We start from the raw sequence: 22,573 nt of genomic DNA, 5'->3' as shown, positions 1-22,573 counted from the left end.
GGAAATGCAAATTAATGCAGGGAGATACCACAAATTGCCTACCGAAAAGAATGATTATCCCTGTGCTGGGAACATTATCAGACACCTCTAGTAGAAATGTAGTTTGGTACAACCTTTATGGAGGACAATTTCACAGTAGGTACCAGATTTTAAAATGCACCATTAAAAAATACATATAAACTTTGAACCAAAAATTATTCTTCCTGAAGTTTCTCCTAAAGAAATGATCAAGGATAGATGCAAAGCTTTGGCTAAACGGTAGTTCACAGCATTGAGTCTGGAAAAAGAAATGGAATAAATGCGGACCGGGTGACATGCCATTTCCCCAACAAGTTGGACAGATCTTTAGGGCGACTGTTCTACAAACACTGTGGGTTGGGCATACACTAGGTTAGAAATTCACACAGACTCGGGAGCTCGAATCTCCGGGCTGAAGCCCGCGGGGGGTTAGGCTGGGCAGGGCCCCTTGCCTTTATCCCCTCTCGGGTTTCATTGTGCCACAAATCAGAAGGAACTGAGCATCTCAAAATCTGAACCAGAAGTTTGAGGAAGAAGAACCTGGAGAAGGTAAGAGAGCCGAGCAGAGGCAGAGAATTAAAAAGCTAGAAGGGTGGACGAGGGAGGAGGCCAGGGAAGAGCCGCTCCAGCACCCCTTCTAGGGGGTCGAGCGCAGAGACCACGAGATGACTGGGTAGTAAAGGAAAGCGCTCTCTTGCGCCACCTTCTGGTAACCACGTGTATATTGCACCATACAGACATTTTTCTGCTCGTGGACTCCGCTTGCTCTTCCAAATGGTTAGGACATAGTTAAAGGATTACAGTAGAAAATAACCAAAAGGTCAAACAATGGAAGATGGATTGAGAAAACCTTTATAGAAGCCTATTGTAGAGGAAGAAAAATAATTTTCCTTATACTCTTCTAAGTTCTTAGCTGAGACCCCTGTAATAAAGACATTAACAAGAGAAAAACAAACAAGAATTTTATTAACGTGTGTATGTCATGCACACGTGGTAGAGACCCAGGGAAAAATGAGTGACTCCTTGAGGTGGTTCTTAGAATTGAGACTTAAATACCATTTTAATAGAGAAAGGGGAAGGGAATGTAGCCCTCTTGGCAAGGGGCGAATGATTTTTAGGAGAGATGGCTGGGCACTTAGAGGAGCAGGTGGGAGGTATGACAGTTTGTGACAACGCTTGTCTGGTCTCCTCTCCTCCGGTAAAAGTCAGTATTCCCTGGTTGATGAAACTCCCGGGGAGGGGACTTATCACGGTTGATTTCCTTTTGGAGAATCTGTCTTTAGGCAGATAAAGGGAGTTCGGAGAAAGCCTCTCCTTGCATTTGCTGCTTTCCAGTACCTATAGCTGAAAAAATTTAAAAATATACAAAGCAGCATATGTTGGGGTTGCATATTCTGCTGCCATTCACTATTTACTAGCATGAGATGATATTCACAATATACGGCTGAGTGAAAAAAGCAGGTTACCAAAAAAGCGTGCAGTCATTTCCTTGTTTTTAACAAAACAACACATACATTTTATATATATATATACACGTTGTATATATACAGTCACAAACAGAAAAAATATGAAATTATACTCTTTAAGGTGTTAACAGAGTTCTAGGCACTGTGGTTAGATACAGAAGCAAATAAGACAGACAAGGCTCCTACTCATGGACCTATCATTCTTGTGAGGAAATACATAGTTTAAAAAATAAGCAAATAAATAAATAAAAAATATGTGCCGCATACTGTTATCAGTGCTGGGGATACAATTTTGTGTACAAGATGGGTAAATATGGCCCCTGTCCTGATAGAAGTCTCAGTCCTTCTGAGGAGGCAGACAGGAAAACAGGTTAAGTTGACACCACCATCAATGCTATGGAAGGGGAAGTGGGGACTGGGGGGGTGAAGGGAAGGGGTGCCCTGATCTTATCATGGGGGTCAAGAAAAGCTTCTTGAGGAGGGAACCCCAAGCTGACAGCTGAAAGACGAGGTAGGAGTTAGCCGAAATACGAGGCGCTTTCCAGAAAGAGGCCATCGCAGGTTGGAGGGCCTCAAGAAGGCAGGAGGTGGGAGAACAGACAGACGCACTGGCTGGATGATGGGCTGAGTCATTCTGAGAAATGAGTCTGGGCTCTCTGGTGCTTACAGTTTGAGTGTGGACAGAGCAATGAGAAGAGAAGAAACTGGAGAAGCAAACAAGGGAAGACCATGAAACCATGTTAAGGAGTGTTTAGACTTCACCTTGAGTTACCTCTCAAAGATTGTCATCAGTAATTCAAGGGGTGAGTAAATGGGGTTAGCCCTAGTATGTTCCTCTTTAGGAGGAAAATATTTTGAAATAATGATGTTGTTAAAATTAATTTCTGAAGAATATTTAATCACATGGGCATATGCGTATTCTATGTCGTTTTTAAAAAAAGTAAACTACAAAACAATGTGTAGCATATAATCCCATTATGGAAAAAAGGTATAAATATGGTATCTATCATTTAAAATGCAAAGAAAAATGTCCAGGGAAATCTGCTATCATTAAAATGTAATCTGTGCTTATCTCTAGTGATTCAATTTCAGGTAGTTTTTATTTTCCTATCTTCATGCTTTGCTCTATTGCCTGAAGTTTCTACAAGGAATATATATCATTTTTATGATCAGAAAAAATATTTAAATGTATTAGAAGTATGATTTGGAAATAGAGAGCAGTATCTTAAGGGTCAGAAATTTCCAAGTGCGCTAATAATGTGAAAGCAACATGGGCAGTGGGAAAAACTCAGACTCAACACTAAGGGTCCATGAGATTTTACTCTCATTTTTCTCTAACAATTTGAATTGTTATCTGAGCAGTACTGAAGGAAGCTCTGTTTATCTTTTGACAATATGACATAAATTTCCCCATTGGCAGATAAATTTCACTCGTACTATTCTATATGTGCATATTTTTGCATGCCTAATAATGTCATTTGCATACAATTTAAAATCATAAGTCATGTTTGTAAGAATTCTGAGCCACACTAGTTGTACTCAACAATCAAGGAAACAACCTACATTATATCCTGTCTTTATTTAAACTATTATCAGACCAGCAATGGGTGTCCTGAAGAGCCTTTAACTCCAACTCTCCATTGAGGAGCCTTGGATCTACCACAGAACTCCTTACAGCTTCAGTTTTCTGATCCACACTTGAGGGAGGTAAGTTACTATTGCTAAGATCTATGATCTGGGGACTTCTTTTTCCCCATGGTAAAACTTGACAATATCCTAAAAACATTCTATAACTGAGCACTCTTTGGATACTAATAATCTTTATTCTACAAGTTTTACAGAAAGGGAACAATTGCTTTTTTAAAAAGAAGTGTTTGAAGCTGCTTTCTTATTCTGGAAGGGGGAAAAGACAAGGCTGATTTTTTTTGTTTGAGAAATACCTGGAGCGAGCTTTTGGGTTATAAAAGCTGGGCTCTGCCAGACATATTTTGGAAAGAGGTATTTTGACAGAGAATGTAATTGTTCTGAAGGTGAAGAGAGAGATTGTGGATTTGCAGTGGTAAAATGAGTCGTGACTACCAGCAGAAGTGGCTTCAGGTGTTATCCTATAACCTCCAGTAGACTCCCCCAACCCACTCCATGTAACATGTAAGTAACATGTAAGTTTTTAAAAACAAAGTGCTTCTAAACAAAGGACGCTTGGACAGAGGGCCTTTAGCCCTCACCTCCAATCAAATTTTCCTCCCCAAGCCTCTTCTTCCATATAGAGCCAGAGAGTCACCACTGGCAGAAAGAGAAGGTTTAGGAACCCTGGGGACTCCAAGAAGATAAATGGGAGAAAGGGCAGGGTGGAAAGAAAGGTAGGTCCCAGCAGAAAACAGCAGACCAGGGCCTGAAAGTTAAAACAAAAATGTAAATTCCTCACTGTGGAGAATTGACTGAAGGATTCTGAGAACAGCAAGGCCTGACATTCAACTTAGAGTTGTTTTCTGATCCATGCTATGCTGTAGCCCCTCCTCTGTTATTCCAGACCTTCAGCAAACTGTTAACACATACAGTTGTCTAACAGGGATAAAATGGATGCAAAAAGGTATTAACAGATATAATCAAATAAAAAAATCCTCAAAATGAAGATCTGAATCTCCAGAACTAAAATATACATTCTATTTGAAGAATGTTAACATTAGTATGTTTAACTCCTAGGTAAGTAATTGGACTTTAAAGATAAAATTCTTTAAAGGTAGCCCCCTCTCTCCACAACTACAGAAAGCCTGCATGTAGCAGCAAAGACCCAATGCATGCGATTAAAAAAAAAAAGATAAAATTCTTTAAGTATCCAAAAAGAAAAAAAAAGTCACCTACAAAAGAAGAAAGTTAAACTGCCCTCAAACATCTCTACAGCATTATTAACTGTCCAGACATAATAGAAGAGTCTCCAAAATTTGGAAATAAAATTTAACTCAAGGATGTTAGACCTAAGGAAACTGTCTTGAATTCGAAGTTTAAGTGACAAACATCTTCAGACATGAAGGAACTCAGTGTATATGGCATACACAACTCCTACATGAAAAAATAAAAAGCAAAACAAAAACAAATTATTCACTGGTGTAATTCAGCCAAGATAACGCAAATGGTAAAAATATGGCAGAAAGATTAATGTAACACTCAATCACGAACAATAAAGTAATGGCTCTGGGTCCTGAAGAAAACTAAGCATAAGTCAAGAATTTTGAATGTAGTCAGACTTTTCTTGAGTATAAAGAGAACAAATGTTATCAAACATGGGGGAAATCAAGGAATGGATCATCAATGAGACTTTTCTGGAAAGTACAACTTGCCAATGGAATTAATTCAATTGAGAGACATCTAACTCTAGACATCAAGAGTTAGATTTTGAATATTAGAAATACTGCAGAATGAGGGGGAGTTTAAATTACTAAAATACTCCACTAAAGTACTCTTTTAGTAGAGTTTAAATTAGTAAAATTGTTCTAGATAATAATTTAAAAATACATCTAAGTATTTATAACCTCTGTGCCAATAATTCACTTCTAGTCATTTATTCTGATGAAATTATTAACGATTTGAAAAAAGATATCTGATGAAAGACAGTGATGTCAACACCACTTGTGAGACGGTAAAGTTCTCTTTTGATCTTGTAAAACAAGAATAGTTATGGAACACCTACAATACTATGCATAACAGTTCTGAAAATGTATATCTTGCAATTTTTTTTAGTGTAAATTATGTGTTTTCTGGATACAGAAATAGTCTCATACTGGATAGATGATAGAAAGATAGATAGATAGATAGATAGATAGATGATAGATAGATAGATAGATAGATTGATTGATTGACTGATTTGGGAAACACAGACATGTAGATGAGACCCCCCCAAACTGACTGTTACACACTCAACAATTAGATATATAAAGTAATAAAGTAAGGTAGCCTTTATTTGAAATAGGGAAATTAAAACATTTTTTTCTATCCTGATGAATTTTTACAGATATTTTATATAAGCAATATAAATCTTCCTGTGGTATAGTTGTTAGCCCAACTCTGTTGGCAATTTGGGTTTCTGGAGTGAAATATAAGGCTAAGAAAATTTTATGAGTAAATTTATTTTTAGTGTTTAATTTTTTAAAATATAGTTTCAATGTATTTTGTATTTATAAAATATTTCACAGGGCATAAAAGAAACTTGTAAGTAAGTTTAGTTGTTATGTAAACTGGTTGACTTAAAAAAGGGCTGACAAGTAAAAAATTTGGAAATCAAAAAAAATACAGACATCGTGTTAATAGTACTTCAGGGAAAGATGGAAGAGGAGTGGGGTCCCCATAGGGGTGAAGTGATAGGAGCAAGACTTGTAGCTGCAGGAGGTGAAATGAGGAACAGGACTTCAGCAGGACCATTCAGAGTGAGTGACTTGAAGAACATAAGCCAACACACCTCCCACTCGCGCTGGTCCTCTGCTGCGACCCATGCCACACACCCAAGCACCTGCACCTGCACACACACACAAGCACGCAGAAGTGCTGACCCACCCCTGCGGCCATCTCCCCTTACTTGGCATTAAGGTGTCTTCATTTAAATGACTGAGTTTTAGTATAAGATGCTGTGTATACTCCCCCATTCAGCATGTGTAAAACTAGGAACACTTAACACGTGACTGTAACAGAAATAAATATACAAGATGTGACTTGGGTCTTGAGGGTCTTTTTTATCCTGATTTGCTCTTTGTCAACTGAAGAAAAATGCGCAACCTAAAAGCTGTGAGTTAAGTTTTATTCAGGGACTTTACTGAGGACTATAGCCTGTGAGACAGCCTCTCTGACAGCGCTGAGGAACTGTTCTGAAGAGATAAGGGAGGAGCCAGTATACATAGGAGTTTTTACTGAAAAAAAAAAAAAAAGTGTAGTCGAACATCAAAAGATTACTGCTAATCACAAAAAACAGATATCTCAAGTTAATGATTTTAGTGCTTTTCTATGTATGGGAAGATGCAGGAGTCTGTGCTCATTAAAATTATTCTTTAGATAGGCATCTTAACTATTTAGGGCTGGTATCCAGGGCACAGAATATTTTCTGGTTTTCTCCCTCCTGAATTCCCCTCAGGGAGCACGTCAGGGGGCGGCTGCAGTGGCTGATGACTTGCTGGCGGGCAGCATTCGTTGTTTATTGGGGTGGCAGGAGACATTCCATTTCCACATCTGTTAGCTTCCATGACCACCGCAAGCTAAAGAAACGTCCAAACCCTCTGTCTGCACTCTTACTGCACTTGTAAAAATAAAGTTTAAAGTGCAAGATCATGAAACCATTCTGTGAGCCAGAACTTTCTTTGGTTATTCATGAAAATATGTGATTAAATGCCTTTTGAATGTGATGATTATAAATGTAACAAGATGGGAGGAAAATTCTATTAGCCAATGATGCAAGCATCCCTCCCAGGGAGAGCTTGCCTCCCTTAGGAAAGTGCCATTCTTGCCTGAGGTAAAAGCTGAGTCTAGGTGGTGGGAGTCTGTCTTTTTATTCCGCAGCCTCCTGGGTGAATTTGGGAGGGGCACAGGGAGAGGAAGAAAGGGAGAAGGGCAGAGACAAAGCGAGAGAGGGGATATGGGGTTCTGTGCCATGACTGGGACCTCCTGAATCCTCAGAAAGTTAAAAGAAACCCACACACAGAACGCTCGGTGAGATTGCATTTCTCACGGGAACGCTTAGTGGGACTGAGAAGCCAACCAGCTAGCGCCCATGCAGTCATAGGGAGAAGAGTCCCTGTGCAGGTGACAGACAGGATCAGCTTGCTAGGGGGAGATGGAGGAAGAAGTGTAGTGAACAGAAGCTGAGGTCTGCAGCAGGCATGCGTACTCATGACATGAACCGAGATGGTTAGTGAAAAGATACATATAGAACAGATGAAGGACGTGTCATGATTTTGAGGGAAGGCTTGAGTGGGAGAGCTGGTCCTGCCCGGGGACATAGGAGCCCAATCCTTATAGGAAGAAGAAAAATATGCTTATTGTCTGTTCTTAAGTGGAATGCAGGCATTCCTGCAAACTATCTCATAAAGTGGAATGCTACAAAATAGAATCTATTTTCCCCCTAGGAAAGTTATTATAGCAGAGTAGCATTCTGACCAAGAACTCAGCGTTGCATAAACCATAAATACAACCAACACATATCATGAAAGCAAAGATACCTATAAATTTACATAATCACTTAAAACTATAATATTATTCTTGAGTTCTTTAAAACAGGCATAAATGTAATATACACAGAATTTTATAAAAGGCTACAATATGCTATAAAGTGAATAGCTGTGAAAACAACTAGTGAAACCAATTTAACATGAAATATGTTAATTATAATAAAAATTAAACAATTAATAATATTGTATTTGCCTTCTTAGTACTTAAATGAGTTTTATGGAACAGTAAGTATAAGCCTTAAAGGGGTTGTTCAAGAAACTTTGAGCTAATGCCTTCTTTTTTCTATTAAATGTCTCCGAATCAAGCATGTTGCTGTCAGTCAGTCAATTAATCAAAAGTTTCTTAAGGAACACGGTTGATACTCACTGCTTGTTGGCTATTCTTGTTGTTGAGGGTAATGGTGATGATGGTATCTTGTCAGAAAACACTGAATAGCATATTTAGAAGAAAGAAGCAGACAGGAAGATATGAGAGGAGGATTCTCCACTGTGTCATTGAGTTGATTGGGCTGCAGGTGGTTATATGCACTCTTAGGAGGTAGGACATTGTGGAGGGTATCAAGTGAAATTCCTACTATGGTTTAATTAGTGTGGGCTGACTAGGAAGTAGTTGTTTAGAGGTATTTTATCAGTCAGGATTGCATTAGGTTGCACGTAATAGATGCCTGTCTGCAAATCGGGGTTTATGGTTCCCAGCAACAAGACGTGGCAGCAGTCCTGGGCTGACATAGCTACTCGAGATAGTCATCAAGGACCCAGTCTCCTGTACTCTCCTGCCCTGCAGCCTCGTGCTTGAGCTCAAGATGTCTTTGGCACCTCCAGGCATCATGACCACACTCCAAACAGGAAGAGGGAAAGGGCAAAAGTGTGCTAGTTCAGTTTAATCCCTTTTTATGAGAAAATCGATAGCTTCTCAGAAGCTCTATCTAGTGGACTTCTGCTAGTCTCTCATAGGCCACCATGAAACATGGCCACCTACACCATGGAAGTTGAGTGTATTCCATCCCAAATGAAACCACTGTTCCATAGTAAAGAAGGAGGGGAGAATGGATATTCCATTGACAGCTAGCAGTGTTCTTCCACAGGTTGATTTATTTGGGATAGGAATTCAGGGCTTTGTGGCATACTCCATATTACAGGTTGTGTTCAAATGTCAAGGCCATTAACATCTTTCACATACATTGAGTTTAAACTGATGTGCTTCTTAAAAACCTGCCCACCAACCCTCTCAAGATTCTTATCTACCATTTTAAAATATATAAAACTAAATTTTAGGTTAATGACTTGTCCAAGGACAAGTGGGCTCAATATGAACATTAATTATCTTCATCCAGCATTTTACATGGAGAAAGTTATCAACTGTGGATCTTGTACTTAGGGATAGAAGAGGCTCTAGAGATTACTGAGACTACAAATGATGGAACAGATGCCCAAAGAGCTTGGTTTAGCCAAGGTCTAGTTACCAACAGAGGTAGAACTAAACCCAAACATTTTGACCTCAGTCTCGCATACTTCCCAACATCTGCCTGATAAATATTCATCTAACCTTTGAACGCCTTTCTTTTGTGAGGAAGAAGTGAGTTTCAGAGCTTTCATTTGATCTCCATGCATTTCAGACTCTCCTAAACCACTTCTCATTTATAGAGCCCCTCAAGACAACCCTGATAACAAGGCTTGTCACTTAGACACATACATCATGGGATAAATTCTATTTCCCAAAATGGTAGGACTATATAAATAACCGCCTGGCGTGCTCCAGTTAGTCTCTGACTCTTGAGCTTATTCTGTGTGCAAGAATAATTGTTCTTCAGTATTTTAGTTCTCAAGGCTCACCTTCCAAGGGGCCAAATAGACACTCTCCTTTGATGTGGTGATTTTGTCTGGGAAGGTTTTTTTTTAATTAATTTTTATTGGAGTATAGTTGATTTACAATGTTGTGTTAGTTTCTGCTGTACAGCAAAGTGAATCTGCTAGACATATACGTATATCCACTCTTCTTTAGATTCTGTCCCCGCAGGTCATTACAAAGTATTGAGCAGAATTCCCTGGGCTATATAATAGATCCTTATTAGTCATCTATTTTATATAGAGTAGTGTGTATATGTCAATCCCAGTCCCCCAATTTATCCCACTCCCTTCTGGGAAGGCTTTTTGTGCACACACAGACTGGGAAAGGGCTATGGAATCCGTGTGGTCCATACTTTCCCCAAGGAAGGTAGCCCCTCTCTGCATCCTTACATATGCCTTTCTAATACCTGAATGACGAGGAGCCATTATTATTTAGGCTGCTCTAAGTTAACTGAAAGTTCTTCCCCCTCTTGAGCTGAAATCCACTGTTTCAGAGCTTCCACTCATTGATTCTAAGTCAGTGGTTGGGAGCTCTATGGACGTTAACTCCATCTTCCATGGGATAAATATTTGAAGAAAGCCACCGTGATCCTGGTTAAGCCTTTTTCCAGTTCCTTCTGTTATTCTTCCTGGGGCGTCTCTAAGATCCTTCATCATTCTAATCACCACCCTCAAATAAAATCCAATTTGTCAAGGTCCCTAAGAACCAGGTATATTCAGAACTAGACACCATGGATAAGATGAGTGGCACATAGTAGGGCCATTCCCTCCTTTCTTTTGGACACAATTAAACTGGCCTTAAATAGCATTAACAACCTCCTCCCAGTGTTATTCCATCTTGAGCTTGTTGGTCAAGCAAAGCTATTTCTCTTTTTCCGGAGCACTGTTGTTTGCCAGGTCTTGTCCTCTGGGTTGTCATATCTACACTCACCTCAGGTATACACAGAGGCATTCAAATAAGTGAACACGTCACATCAATTTGTTTTGAGGTTGTCAAAGCAATAATTCAGTCACAGTGATGTACATTCATTGTGCACTTACCTGTTCCAGGTTTTGTGCTACCAACTTTACGTCTATGATCGCCTTTGATCCTTACAATGACCCTCTCGAGACAGTTATCATTGAGTCTGACAGATGAAGAACAGACTCAGAAAGGTTGAAGAGTCTGCTTATGATCACACACAAGAGACACAGAAAAGTAGGGAGTTCAGATCCAGGTCCCTCAGAATTCAAAGCGTTTGCTCTTCACTATAATTCTATTCTGCTTCTTTATGATAAGCACACAAAAAACCAAAAAAGGGATTAAACGAGGGCTCTTCCTGCGGCTTTATAATAGACAAAGATAGAGGACATAATAAGAGAAATGGGTTTGAAGTTCTGGCTCAGTTGGTATCTAGGACAGATACTCTGGTCATAAGATCTCACAACCCTCTACCCTCTAGGGGTTAGAGCTACAGTGGTCTAGTAAGTTACAGTATTGAAAATGTCTATTTCATGAGTCTCCCTGGCAGCTGGCATTGCTGTGCTCATATGATACGAAGCAGCTGGAAAGGATACTTCATGGAATGACACCTAAACATTTATTAAAATATTGGGAATCAAAGTGCCATGGAAACACAAACTGCAAATATTTATTAAAATATCGGCAATCAAAATGCCATGCAAACAGTGGCTACAATTATTCACAATGAGAGCTGGCTTGAGAAAAGTTCCGTAGTGACATAAGGGGAAAACAGTTCTATGGTTTATTTTAAAACCGTTTTTTAAATGCCCTGGTCTACTAACAGCTGTTTTTCCTGCTCTGTCAGTTCTGTCCTTCAGCTTATCACAATGAGAGTGGCTGCAAAAAGAAAACTGCCATCATGAAAACATGATCAGAATAATAGGCAACCCCCAGCAAGGAGCAGACCTTCCCCAAGTAGGGCTGGAGGCTTGGCTTTGGCTTTGTGTTCTGAGCTTGGTCTCTCTCTCTTTTAGGTAACAATCCTTGGAAACTGTGTGTAATGATGGCTTTGAGAAGGGCTCCAGAAAATGAGAACTGTCCAGTGGATGGAATCACATTTAGCTAGCTAAAATAAACAAAACAAAATCTTGCTCTGGTTCTGAAATGAGAAAGTAGGTGGAATCCAGAACTTAGTTTTTTCTTGCTTTGAAACTATATGCTTGACTCTAAGCAAATCCTCTCTCTACTATTGCTCAGTTCTGTCAAATGGCCAAGCCTGAGCTCTTGTAAACGGAGTTGCTCCTACCACAGGGCCTTTACACATGTTTCTCCTCTCTGGAAATCTTCACCCTCATTCCCACTGCATCATCCTGGCTGACTTCTGCTCATCCTTTATGTCTCAGCTAAAATATCCCTTCCACAACAGGCCTTACCAGGCTACCCAAACTATTTTAGGTATTTTAGGTTTTATGTTCTTTTACCCTGTAGATTTTCTTTTAATTGCTTGTGGTAGGCAGAATAATGCTTCTCCTCCCTCACCCCCCACCCCAGATAGTCACATCCTAATCCCCAGAATCGGTGAATACATTACTTTACATGGTAAAAAGGATTCTGAAGATACGATTAAGTTAAGGACCTTAAGATGGGGATTATCTGGTGGATCCAATAATCACAGGAGTCCTTATAAGTGAAAGAGGGAGGCAGGAGATTCAGAGTCTGAGATGGATTTGAAGATGCCATGCTGCTGACTTTGAAGAAAGAGGAAGGAGCCAAGAGATGAGGAATGCAGTGGCATTCTAGAAGCTGGAAAAGGCAAGAAAGCGGAGTGTCCTCTAGAGTCTCCGGAAAGAACACGGCCCTGCTGACAACTTCGTTGTAGCCTAGTGAGACCCATTTCAGACTTCTGCTATCCAGAACTGTGAGGCAATAAGTTTATGTTGTTTTAAGCCACTAAATTGTGGTAATTTGTTATAGCAGCTATAGGAAACTGATAAAATACTTATTACACGTGTATTTATTTGTTATTCTGTCTTTTCTGTTCAAGTCTAAGTTCCATAAAGCAGAGGCCCTGAATGCTTAGGACCTAGTCCAGGACCTGACATGTACAGGCACTGGATAAATATTTGAAGATTGATTACACTCCATAGGAGCAAGCAGTGACGGCCTCAGGAGATCTCCCCAGTCTTCGTGATAGTAGGCAATAACCTGGCCCGGAATACCCATTCATTCACTCATTCATTTTCATTCCTTTACACATTTGCTATTATTTTCAGCAGTACCATGCCAGACAATTGGGATCAGAGAGTAGTCAAAACAGACTGATTTTTCCCTTAGTGATGAGTCTATGTGGTGCCACCTGCTACCCAGGAGCTTCCTTTTCTGTCACGTGGTTGTACCCAGATATCCAAAGTGATTGATTGCAGGGGATAAAAACACAAATCTTTGGTGAAAAATCTTGTTTATATTTGCTGTCATTTTAACATGGATTTGTAATTGGAAGATGTATATAAGAAAGTTTTTTGTAAGCTCACACGGTTATAGGATGCAGTTTTAGTAAGCAGCAGGTCACTATATATAAATTCCATCATTCTCTCCCCAAGGAAAAGAAACAGGTATAAGTTAAAGATGATCAGACTGGTAGAGACCAGGCCCAGTGACAGGCTTGACCACGCTCTCTCAGTCAGGTCAAGATTTGTGTGATTATTTTTTTCTGATTCCATAAAGTAAAAGAATAAATATGAGATATAAACTAGAAAAGTAATAGTGTAATGGTATTAAAAAGTACAGATATTGCATAAACAAAAAATAGTGGGGGAAACAAACAAATACACACAAACATATAAGTCAATAACACGTATACATGTTGAAAACCTCTCTTGTAATCTGGCTTAATATAGAGGCCTCATTCATATAAAGCAAACTTTAAGAGAATCTAAGAAACGAAAGTAAGCTGCACGGTTTTGGAAACTATATTGCCTTTTGCTGAAGGTTTAAAGTTGCCACATAAAATATATAATATACAGTATTAACATACAATATCGTGTATCACATTTTACATTATGATGTATTGTATATCATAGCATATAAGGAAAATATCATATAATAGAGTCCCATTTGGTGAGATTGTATTTATAAAAGAGGCCTTACGTACTCTGGATAATGGTTTGATTTTTTTAAATATTTTAATGTAAATGTGTATTTTATTAAAATGAAGGGAGGGGGAGTCCATAATTATTAGATTTTTAGTAAGCTCTTCCCCCCTCCCCACCCCCCAACCCCAGACATGACCTGTTTTGTGATTCTCTCCCATATATTTCTTTTCTTAGCATTCAATTCCCAAACCCGGGTTGAAAAAACCTCAGCATTACATATATGGGAGGGACAGTAGAAATGAGGAGCGGTCACAAGGTTAAGGTCTGAACTGCGGTGCCAGGGAGCACAGTCCCCAGGCTCTGCAGCCTCAGGAGCACACCGCCCTGGAAAGCTGGCCAGAGAGTTCAGCATGTGCTTTACCGCCATCTGCTGTCACTGTTGCTTTAGTCAAACAGAGCAAAGACATCCAGTCTTCACATCTTTGAGATACTTGAAATCCTCTCGCTTTATATAACAAACATAGTATCATAGTCATTTGCTTCATTTCATTACCAACACTTGGTATTTTAATTTTTAAGATGTTAGCCATTTTGGGGACCTCCCTGGTAGTCCAGTGGTAAAGAATCCATCCTCCAATGCAGGGGACTTGGGTTCAATCCCTGGTCGGGGAACTAAGATCCCACATGCCGCAGGGCAACTAAGCCACAACTACTGAGCCCCTGTGCCTCAACTACAGAGCCTGCATGCCACAAACTATAGAGCCCACATGCTCTGGAGTCCGCATTGCCACAACTAGAGACAAAACCCCCATGCCACAACTAGAGAGAAGCCCGAGTGCTGCAACAAAGAGCCCACCTGCCACAACTAAGACCTGACAGCCAAAAAAAGAAAAAAAGAGAGAGATTTTAGCCATTTGGAAGTCAGTAATATCTCTAGATTTTATTTTGCATTCTCATGTTGACTAAGGTTGAGCACTTTTCGTTTCTGCTTGTTGGTCATTTGGAAACCTGCTTTTGGGAGATGCATACTTCACTTTTTTGCCCATTTTTCCACTGGATTGTTTGTCCTTTCCTTATTGATTTGATGAGTTTTTTATTCTGGATGGAAGTGCTTTGACAGATATGTTTAAAAATCTTTTTTCTCATATTGAAGTTTGTCTTTTCATTCTTATAATGCTACTTTTTGATGAACAGTTCCTAATTTCAATGTAAATTGAAAATTTACATTTACTGGAAATATCCATAATTGTAAATTTAATGTAAATTGTGACGTCCAACTTACCAATGTTTTCCTTTATGGTCAGTCTTTTCTGGGTCTTGTTTAAGAAATCTTGGCCTACACCAATGCTATGAACATATTTTCCAATGTTATCTTCTAGAAGCTTTACCATTTAACTTTTCACATTTAGATCTACCATCTACCTGAAATTGATTTTTGTGTAATTGTGACATTGGGGTAAAGATTCATTTTTTTTTTCCTTGTGATAGTCAACTGGCCACTGAGAAACCACCCTTGCCTCACTGCACTGCACGTCGCCCTTGTCATAAGTCAAGTAACTGTATACCGATGGCTCTGTTTCTAGTCTCGGTCCCACTGCTCATGTTTATCCTTGGGCCACAGCCATGTATTTCTTTTGTAACAGTAACTATAATAGAAGCAAAGATATTTTTTAAATCCCATAGATTGCTTTGATTGGGCAGTTTGTCTACTGTTCTAGCACTTCCAGCAATGTGACAGTGTCTTAACATAGGCTCCCAAGGGACTAATCTGGGTCAGTCTTTCATAATTAAATATAAATGGGGCTCACTACAACTGCTGCTGCTGCTGCTACTACTACTACTGCTACCACCACCACCACCTCTACTGCTACTACTACACAGTTAACACCTACATAACATTTACTATGTGCCAGGCACTCTTCTAAGCACTTTACACACATGAACTCATTTAATCTTCCCAATAACTCTGTGAAATAGGTACTATTATCCCCTTTCATAGATGAGCAAGACACCCCAAATTACCCAGCTACTAAGTGGTGGAGCCAGGACCTGACACAGGCAGTCTGGCTCCAGAGTTTGTGTTCTCAGTCACTACCCTTTATTGCCTTACTGCCTCTCTTATAGGCAAGGTATTTTCTTGTGAACCATGACATGCAGTCAGGCAGTCTCCTAGCCCGTGGACCATCAATTATACCAGCGCAATCTGACTGTGGAAGCTCCCCTCTTCCCCCTCTGTCCATTCACTCACTCTTCGGGGTACTGAGTATTCATTTGTATGTAGGCTGGGAAACTTAGCCTGGTTAACTTCTCCATACACTGTGGCTTGATGTAAAAACCTTTAATGATATACCTCCTGTTTTCCTTTCCAACCATCTCCCTCCAAAACCACCAAATGTACTGTCCTGTGTTCTTTTATGGGATAGTCAGGTTCAGCCACAAGAGGAGACATAGTAGAGGCTCAGGAAAACAGTTTATTATACACACAGGTCAGAAACAGGAGGCATCCATGCCATGCAGAAGCCCATGGGGAAGGGCCAGTATTGGTCAGGAGGCAGAGGAAGAGCGAGGGGAGAGCCTAGGCCATGGACTTTATTAGTTTCTGTTTTTCTGCAGGAAAGGAAAGGCAGGGCAGGGTAACAACTTAGGACAGGCTAACTTGAATAACTGCAGCAGGCTCTAAGCTATAGGAGTGGTCTCTGCCTGGTTGCTTGGTACCTGATCCTGGGATGATTAAGGCAGAGGAATATTGCTTCCAGCGGGGTAAGAGCCACATAGTGCAGCTATGGCTCTGGATTGGCAAGTTTGCATAACAGAGGCCTGCTTCTGGCTGGGCCCTTTGCTACCTCTAAGAATTGGCTAGCCCCAGTAGGGCAGTCTCTACCTAGCCAGAAAAAAACTTTTAAGATGTTAAAACATCATAATATACTGAATATTTTAAAAAATATATAAACAATATATGTATTCTGTATTCAGACTACCTGTAGTACCCAATGGCCATGTGCTTCATCTCAGAGCATATATTGTTCCTTGCTTTGATTGCACTTGTGTTGTTTATCTTTAAATCTTAGATCAAACACCACTTTGTCAGGTCAAAGCCCTGATGACCACAGATACACAGTTAAGAGCTATCCCCACATCACACCCTAATGGCTGTAGCACTTTTCAGATTGCTGTAATTATTAGTTAATATATCTGTTTCCTCTAAGGGGCTCGAAAGTGTAAATGGGTAGAAATGTTGCTTGAATGAATGTATAAATGAATTAGCAAATGAAAGAAACCCTTCCTCCCAGAGACAATATTCCACTCTACTCTTTTCTAATCTGTACCACAAACCACACCTACAACATGGTGTGGCAACTCCTTCTTGCCTCCTTTCACTAAAGATCTGACATCTACCAAGGCCTCTTCCTTGTTGAGGCCAGGGTGGCTGCGAAAGAGGTAAGGTCCAGGATTTACACTGGTTAGTTATAGAAATCGGTAATCTCAGTTTTAATATCATAGAATTAATTTATTAGCAAGATAGAAAATAGATCTGGAGGCACATATTTCAAACTAAAATATTTAAAAATTTCAGTGTTCATAGTTTACTATTATGTCTTTTTTTGTTTTTAACAAATTTCAACGTGTTTTACTGTTGTATTATTCTTTTAATCAACAATTGCATGTCATTAGGAAATGGTAAATTTTTTTAAGCTCTTTTGCTTTACACTGTTGTGCCAGTTTCTGCTGTACACCAAAGTGAATCAACTATATTTATACATATATCCCCATATTCCCTCCCAGCTTCCCCTTCGTCACCCCGCACCCCCGCACCCCATCCCGTGTCCCCAAGTCCGTTCTCTACATCTGCATCTTTATTCTTGCCCTGTCACTGGGTTCATCAGTACCATTTTTTTTTAGATTCCATATATATGAGTTAGCATATGGTATTTGTTTTTCTCTTTCTGGCTTACTTCACTCTGTATGACAGTCTCTAGGTCCATCTACCTCACTACAAATAACTCAATTTAATTCCTTTTATGGCTGAGTAATATTCCATTGTATATATATGCCACATCTTCTTTATCCATTCATCTGTTGATGGGCACTTAGGTTGCTTCCATGTCTTGGCTATTGTAAATAGTGCTGCAGTGAACACTGTGGTACATGTTTCTTTTTGGACTATGATTTTCTCTGGGTATATGCTCAGTACATGGGATTTCTGGGTCATATGGTAGTTGTATTTTTAGTTTTTTAAGGAACCTCCATACTGTTTTCCATAGTGGCTGTACCAACTTACATTCCCACCAACAGTGCAGGAGGGTTTCCTTTCCTCCACACCCTCTCCAACATTTATTTTTCCTAGCTGTTGTGATGATGGCCATTCTGACTGGTGTGAGGTGATACCTCATTGTGGCTTTGACTTGCATTTCTCTAATGATGTTGAGCATCTTTTCATGTGTTTGTTAGCCATCTGCATGTCTTCTTTGGAGAAATGTTTATTTAGGTCTTCCACCCATTTGTGGATTGGGTTACTTGCTTTTTTGGTACTAAGTTTCATGAGCTGCTTGTATACTTTGGAGATTAATCCTTTGTCCATTGCTTTGTTGGCAAATATTTTCTCCCATTCTGAGGGTTGTCTTCTTGTCTTGTTTATAGTTTCTTTTGCTGTGCAAAAGATTTTAAGTTTCATTAGGTCCCATTTGTTTATTCTTGATTTTATTTCCATTATTCTAGGAGGTGGGTCAAAAAGGATTTTGCTTTGATGGATGTCATAGAGTGTTCAGCCTATGTTTTCCTCTAGGAGTTTTATAGTGTCTGGCCTTATATTTAGGTCTTTAACCCATTTTGAGTTTATTTTTGTGTATGGTGTTAGGAAGTGTTCTAATTTCATTCCTTTACATGTTGCTGTCCAATTTCCCCAGCACTTCTTGAAGAGGCTGTCTTTTTTCCACTGTATATTCTTGCCTCTTTTGTCAAAGATAAGGTGCCCATATGTGCTTGGGTTTAACTCTGAGTTCTCTATTCTGTTCCATAGATCTTCCTTTCTTTTTTTGTGCCAGTACCATACTGTCTTGATCACTGTGGCCTTGTAGTATAGTTTGAAGTCAGGAAGCCTAATTCCACCAACTCCATCTTTCCTCTCAAGATTGCTTTGCCTATTCGGGGTCTTTTGTATTTCCATACAAATCATAAGATTTCTTGTTTTAGTTCTGTGAAAAATGCCATTGGTAATTTGATCGGGATTGCATTGAATCTGTAAGTTGGTTTGAGTAGTACAGTCATTTTCACAATGTTGATTCTTCCAATCCAAGAACATGGTATGTCCCTCCATCTGTTTGTATCGTCTTTGATTTCTTTCATCAGTGTCTTATACTTTTCTGTGTACAGGTCTTTTGCCTCCTTAGGCAGATTTATTCCTAGGTATTTTATTCTTTTTGTTGTAATGGTAAATGGGAGTGTTTCCTTCATTTCTCTTTCTGCTCTTTTGTTGTTAGTGTATAGAAATGCAAGAGATTTCTGCACATTAATTTTGTAACTTGCTACTTTACTAAATTCATAGATTAGTGCTAGCAGTTTTCTGGTGAATCTTTAGGGTTTTCTATGTATAATATCATGTCACCTGCAAATAGTAACAATTTTACTTGTCCTTTACCAATTTGGATTCCTTTTATTTCGTTTTCTTCTCTGATTGCTGTGGCTAAAACTTCCAAAACAATGTTGAATAATAATGGTGAAAGTGGGCACCCTTGTCTTGTTCCTGTTCTTAGAGGGAATGCTTTCAGTTTTCCACCATTTAGAATCATGTTGGCAGTTGGTTTGTCATATATGGCCTTTATTACGGTGAGGTAATTTTCTTCTATGCCCATTTTCTGGAGAGTATTTATCATAAATGGATGCTGAATTTTGTCAAAAGCTTTTTCTGCATCTATTGAGATTATTATATGGTTTTTATCCTTCAATTTGTTAATGTGATGTATCACATTGATTAATTTGCATATATTGAAGAACACTTGCATTCCAGGGATAAACCCCACTTGATCATTATGTATGATCATGTTAGTGTGCTGTTGAATTCTGTTTGCTAGTATTTTGTTGAGAATTTCTGCATCTGTATCCATCAGTGATATTGGCCTGCAATTTTCTTTTTTTGGGGACATCTTTGCCTGGTTTTGGTATCAGGGTGATGGTGGCCTCATAGAATGAGTTTGGGAGTATTCCTCCTTCTGCTATATTTTGGAAGAGTTTGAGAAGGAAAGGTGTTAGCTCTTCTCTAAATGTTTGATAGAATTCACCTATGAATCCATCTGGCCCTGGGCTTTTGTTTGTTGGGAGATTTTTAATCACAGTCTCAATTTCAGTACTTGTGATTGGCCTGTTCATATTTTCTGTTTCTTCCTGGTTCAGTCTTGGAAGATTGTACTTTTCTAAGAATGTATCCATTTCTTCCAGGTTATCCAATTTATTGGCATATAGTTGCTTGTAGTAGTCTCTCATGATGTTTTCTATTTCTGCACTGTCCGTTGTTACTTCTTTCTCATTTCTAATTCTGTTGATTTGCGTCTTCTCCCTTTTTTTCCTGATGAGTCTGGCTAATGGTTTATCAATTTTGTTTATCTTCTCAAAGAACCAGCTTTTAGTTTTATTGATCTTTGCTATTGTTTCCTTCATTTCTTTATCATTTATTTCTGATCTGATCTTTATGATTTCTTTCCTTCTACTCACTTTGGGGTTTTTTTGTTCTTATTTCTCTAATTGTTTTAGGTGTAAGGTTAGGTTGTTTTTTTGAGATTTTTCTCATTTATTGAGGTAGGACTGTATTCCTGTAAACTTCCCTCTTAGAACTGCTTCTGCTGCATCCCACAGGTTTTGGGTTGTTGTGTTTTCATTGTCATTTATTTCAAGGTATTTTTTTATTTCGTCTTTGATTTCTTCAGTGATTTCTTCATTGTTTAATAGCATATTGTTTAGCCTCCATGTGTTTGTATTTTTTACAGTTTTTTTCCTGTAATTGATATCTAGTCTCATGGTGTTGTGGTCAGAGAAGATGCTTGATATGATTTCAATTTTCTTGAATTTACCAAGGCTTGATTTGTGACCCAAGATGTCATCTATCATGAAGAATGTTCCGTGTACACTTGAGAAGAAAGTGTATTCAGTAGTTTTTGGATGGAATGCCCTATTGATATCAATTAAGTCCATCTGGACACATTAAATGTGTCATTTAAAGCTTTTATTTCTTTATTTTCTGTTCGGATGATCTGTCCACTGGTGTAAGTGGGGTGTTAAAGTCTCCTACTATTATTGTGTTACTGTCGATTTCCCCTTTTATGACTGGTAGCATTTGCCTTATGTATTGAGGTGCTCCTATGTTGGGTGCATAGATATTTACAATTGTTATATCTTCTTCTTGGATGGATCCCTTGATCATTATGTAGTGTCCTTCCTTGTCTCTTATAATAGTCTTTACTTTAAAGTCTAATTTATCTGATATGAGTATTGCTACTCTAGCTTTCCTTTGACTTCCATTTGTATGGAATATCTTTTTCAATCCCCTTACTTTCAGTCTGTATGTGTCCTTAGGTCTGAAGTGGGTTTCTTGTAGACAGCGTAAGTGTCTCATTTTTGTATCCATTCAGTGTCTTTTGGTTGGAGCATTTAATCCATTTACATTTAAGGTGATTATTGACATGTGTGTCCGATTACCATTTTCTTAATTGTTTTGGGTTTGTTTTTGTAGGTGTTTTCCTTCTCTTGTATTTCCTGGTTAGAATAGTTCCTTAAGCAATTGGTTTGGTGGTGCTGAATTCTCTTAACTTTTGCTTGTCTGTAAAGCTTTTGATTTCTCCATCAAATCTGAATGAGATTCTTGCTGAGTAGAGTATTCTTGGTTGTAGGTTTTTCTCTTTCAAAACTTTAAGTATATCCTGCTACTCCCTCTGGCCTGCAGAGTTTCTGCAGAAAGATCAGCTGTTATCCTTATGGGTTTTCCCTTACGTGTTATTTGTTGCTTTTCTCTTGCTGCTTTTAATATTTTTTCTTTGTGTTTAATTTTCATTAGTTTGATTAATATGTGCCTTGGTGTGAATGAACTGGGATATTGGGATACCAAATTGCCCACTCTAAATATATGCTGTTTATTGTCTGTTAACTGTATCTCAATAAAAGTTCTTAAAAAAAATGTGCCTTGGTGTGTTTCTCCTTGGGTTTATTCTGTATGGGACTCTCTGTGCTTCTTGGACTGGATTGACTCTTTCCTTTCTCATGTTGGGGAAGTTTTCCACTATAACCTCTTCAAATATTTTCTCAGACCCTTTGTTTTTTCTTCTTCTTCTGGGATGCCTATGATTTGAATGTTGGTGTGCTCAATATTGTCACCAAGGTCTCTGAGACTGTCCCCCATTCTTTTTATTCTTTTTTCTTTTTTCTGCTCTGCAGCAGTTATTTCCACCATTCTATCTTCCAACTCACTTACTCATTCTTCTGCCTCAGTTATTCTGCTGTTTATATCATCTAGAGTGTTTTTAATTTCAGTTACTGTGTTGTTCATTACTGTTTGTTTGCTCTTTAGTTCTTCTATGTCCTCATTAAATGTTTCCTGTATTTTCTCTATTTTGTTTTCGGGATTTTCGATCATCTTTACTATCATTACTCTGAATTCTTTCTCAGGCAATTTTCCTATTTCCTCTTCATTTCTTTGGTTTTGTGGGTTTTTATCTTGCTCCTTTGACTGCAAGGTGTTTCTTTGTTTTCTTATTTTGTCTAATTTATAGTATTTGCTGTTTCCTTTCCCTATGCTGTCTAGTAGCAATTCCTTTTGTTTCTGCACTGTGCCCCCTGTGGTGGGCTTGGTCCAGTGTCTTGAGTAGGCTTCCTGGTTGGAGGGTCTGGTGCCTGCTTTCTGGTGTGTGGATCTGAGTCTTTTTTCTCTGATGAGCAGGGCCATGACAGGTGGTATGTTTTAGGGTATCTGTGAACTTAATATGGCTCTAGGTAGTCTGTATGCTGCTAGGTGGG

The sequence above is a fragment of the Hippopotamus amphibius genome, chromosome 5 (assembly GCF_030028045.1).
Source record: "Hippopotamus amphibius kiboko isolate mHipAmp2 chromosome 5, mHipAmp2.hap2, whole genome shotgun sequence".
In the NCBI taxonomy this organism is placed as follows: domain Eukaryota; kingdom Metazoa; phylum Chordata; class Mammalia; order Artiodactyla; family Hippopotamidae; genus Hippopotamus; species Hippopotamus amphibius.
This window is presented reverse-complemented; position numbering follows the sequence as displayed.